Source organism: Crocuta crocuta, unplaced genomic scaffold (genome assembly GCF_008692635.1).
Source record: "Crocuta crocuta isolate KB4526 unplaced genomic scaffold, BGI_CrCroc_1.0 scaffold27, whole genome shotgun sequence".
Classification (NCBI taxonomy): domain Eukaryota; kingdom Metazoa; phylum Chordata; class Mammalia; order Carnivora; family Hyaenidae; genus Crocuta; species Crocuta crocuta.
In genome coordinates this window covers 7,039,463-7,043,240 of record NW_027532250.1, presented here as the reverse complement: position 1 = coordinate 7,043,240, position 3,778 = coordinate 7,039,463, and the positions used below count along the sequence as shown (strand labels likewise).

The following is a 3,778-nucleotide window of genomic DNA, read 5'->3' as shown; positions in this document are numbered from 1 at the left end:
CGCGGGGCTCGAACCCACAAACCGCGAGATCATGACCTGAGCCGAAGTTGGACGCTCAACCGACTGAGCCACCCAGGCGCCCCAACTATTTCTCTTTTAGTAAAAATAAGAGGAAAGTGAACATGTTCTCTTGGGGCAAAGACTGCTATTTGCCACCCGAATGTCCAATCTCCACTTCTTTCTTACTAACAGAAATTCCCACACTATTAGGGGTGATGGTATATTCAAAAATCACATTTCCCAGCGTTTCTGGGCTCCGGGAGTGTCCTAATGTGTCTCAATCAGGGACGATTTTTGGTTGTCACGGCTGGGGAGGGGCACGCTACTGACATCTAGTGGGTAGAGGCAGGGATGCGACACAGGACAGCCCGACGTGACAGGTCCCTGGGGCTGGAGCGGAGCGGCCAGTGCCTTGTAAATCAAGTTGATGGTAGGGTTTCCAAGAAAGGCCTTTGGTGTCTTGCCATCCTCCCTCATTTTCCCTGTAATGCAAACATGGCTGGAGCTCAAGTGGCCATTTTGTGACCTCAAGGAGGGAAGTTCTGTGCAAGGCGGGAAGAGAATGGAATCCCCCACATCGTCACAGAGCTACCGTACCTGCCGCTTAGCATGCTGCCCTCCAGGCTGGTTTTATGTGAAAGAAATGCATCTCTAATTTGTTTAAATCCCTAGAGTCGAGTCTCTGTTACCGTCATCTAAGTGCAGTATCTAAATGATTTATCTCTGTGCCTGATTCTCTACACTAGCGAGGAAAGGAAAGAGAAACAGGAGGGCCGAATGTTTAAAATTTTTAAAAAGGAGAAGGGTGCCCGGGTGGCTCCGTCCATTGAGCCTCTCACTTCGGCTCACGTCATGATCTCACAGCTGGTGGGTTCGAGCCCCGTGTTGGGTTCTGTGCTGATGGTGTGGAACCTGCTTCGGATTCCGTGTCTCCCCCTCTCTCTGCCCCTCCCGCATGCAGGCTGTCTCTCCATCTCTCTCTCAAAAATAAATAAACATTAAAAAAAAAAAAAAAAAAAAAAAAGTAAAAAAAAGGAGAAAGCATATTTCTCTGTGGCAATGACCCAACCCACTTCCCTTGTTGATGTCACTTTTTGGCTCCCACGGGCATTTGGGTTTGCAGCTCCTCGATGGTCTGACCTCTTCACCAAAAATATGAGGAACAGAGAACCTTAGCAGGTTTATGGTGACCTGAGGGCTAATCCACAACCTGGTTCTTCTCTCCTCACGATCCTAAGAGAGTCCTATGCGGTGGTGAAGAATGTGGTTACCAGGGGGCGCCTGGGGGGCTCAGCTGGTTAAGCGTCGGACCCTTGATTTCGGCCCAGGTCATAATCTCAGGGTGGTGGTATCAAGTCCTGCATCAGGCTCTGAGCTGACAGCACGGGGCCTGTTTGGCATTCTTTCTCCCTCTCTCTGACCCCCCCGCCCCCCGCCTGTGCTCACTCGCTCTCTNAATAAATAAGAATAGAAAAAATAAAAAAAAAAAAAAAAAAAAAAGAAAAAGAATGTGGTTTCCAGAGTCAGGCTGCCTGGGTTCAAACACTAGCGCCACCGCTGACTGGCTCTGTGACTTAGCTCACTTATACTCTGTCCCTCAAAGTCTCATCTGTAGCATCAGGATGATAAAGGCGTCTGTTGCTCGGGATTGTTAAGAAAACTCCCATCAGCCAGGGTCCCAGCAGGACTAGAATTTTTAGGATAAACTGTAAATAAAGGTGTGGGTGGGGTGTAGGGAACCCGCAGGGACACTGCAACACCCCAAGGCTACTAACAGCGGGCGTGTCACCTCCAGGTAGTAACTGGGGGGTGGGGGGCCGCGCCAAGCCCTAGATGGAGGCGTCATCGCGTAGCCTGCAGGGCCAGATCTGGAGAGAAGGGGACTATGGAGAGGGAGTCTGAAGGACTTGTGACCTTCAGTTGAGGGACATAGTAGCCCGTGGTGACCCAACGGGACAGCTGGGGGGAAAATACCCAGACCTTCTCTGCTTCCTTTTTCCCATCTCCTTCCAACGTCTCTTATTGGTCAAACCCAATCAGAAGCCAGCAGGCAGGAGAGCCCTTTGAGGTTGTCCACACAGGTCACTGGGCGGAGTGAAGAGGCTGGAGGCGGAGGCTGGAGGCGGAGGCTGGAGACCTGGGCTTGCATCCCCTGCTCTGTGACTGCAAGCTTCTGGGTTGTGTAATTGTAAGGAACAGAAATGCCTCTCCCTCTCCTTTCCCCATTCATAGAAAGGACTATGCATATGATGGCAGGAGCTCAAGCAGCCCTTTGAGACCACAAAGTGGAAATCACATGTTGAGGGTGCTGAGCAAGATAGCACGAATCTGAATCCCGGGCAAGGTAGAACCACCGTGGCCTACGGGACACTAACCCCGGCAATGTTCCGTGGGAGAGGATTAAACTTGTATTTTGTTCAAGCCAAGTTATCTTGGCTTTTATTACAGCAGCTGAACGGATGTCCTGAGCAGTACAAGATTTAAATCAGGGATTCACTCGGATTTTGGAACTATTTTAGGCCGAGCTTTTTAAAACACGCATAACTGACTGGAAAGTTCCAGACTGTGCTCGAAAATACCGGGAAGGAATCTGCTCTCCAGGGAAAGGCAAAATAATCCAGTAGGGGGCAATGTTTGGTGAAGAAAAGACCAGAAAAGGCACCTACAAGTCCTTTGGAACTGAGGTGTTCAGGAAGTCCAGCTCCCTAATCAGGGTCCCAGGCACTCCAGGCTCACAAGGGAGCCGCCTCCCACCAGCGACCAACCGAATCCTGAGAGGACATCAGCTTGCACCAAGTACGGTGACCATCCGGGAACCAATGGCGCCGGCCGTCGCACCTCAGCTGCTCTGATTGGCTGGTGCTCAGTCACGTGCTCTGTGGGTGGGGTGCGGCCGGAAGCTTCCGGACAGGGAGCGGTTGGGGAGCCGGTAGTTGCACTCCGCGGGGAGCAGGGACCTTGGCCCGGAAGGGACCGAAGAGGGTGCAGGAGGGTCCGAATTAGCAAACATCCTTGATACTCACCGGTAGGAAAGGAGGAAAATCTAGAAAATAACCTAACGTGTCGTGGTCGCGGGAATAGCCGCCGTGGGATGTCCCGTCAGCCCCTCTGCCAGATTCCTTTTTGGCAAATGGGAGTATTGAGCCAGACTGGCTAGAGACCCGAGGGGCGTTTCCAAAGCCGCCATCAGAGCGCCCCGTGTTTCCGTAATTTCCGTGAAACGCAGCAAAGGAGTTCAAGCGAGGCACAGGAGGCGGTTATGTACCCAAGGGTAGGGTGTGAGGCTTGTCAATGCCAAGGGCGGGATGAGTTCCCTCCACCCAGTGTAGAAGTGTCCCCAGCTTCGGCTCCAAATGCGGTTCCTACGGGAGTGCTGTTTCGTTGAATAACAGCTTTGTTCCGCCCTGTTCTTTCGGGACATTTTAAGGAAGGCTGGGATTGGATCTAATCGATATCTGGGTTTGGAAACCCCCAGAAGCCGAGCTTGTATGTTAGTTGTGGTTTCCCCGGAGACAAACCCTGAGACAAAGAGTCAAGGACAAATAATTTATTTGGAAGGCGCAAGACACACCAGCAGGGAAGAGAAAAGTGAGCCAGGGAACCGAGGGCCCCTGAAGTCGCACAAGTTATCAAGACCATTATCCCGTGGGCAACTGAAGCTTAATCCTGCCAGTGTAGAACACATGTCTAGGGGGTTCGTGCCAGAGGGGCCAGGGAACTGGGGTACCCGTGTGTACCTCCTTCCATGCCTTGGTTGATGGCTGGATGCTTGGGACTG

General features: G+C 52.0%; 1 long non-coding RNA gene across 1 annotated transcript in view; it reads left to right on the top strand.

Moving 5' to 3' along the window:
* The first annotated feature begins 2,901 nt into the window (after positions 1-2,901).
* Positions 2,902-3,778, top strand: part of LOC144243319 (uncharacterized) — a 1,826-nt gene continuing 949 nt past the window's right edge. Inside the window, exon 1 of the long non-coding RNA XR_013338607.1 lies at positions 2,902-3,025. This is a non-coding gene — a long non-coding RNA (uncharacterized LOC144243319). The remainder of the gene's footprint in view (positions 3,026-3,778) is intronic.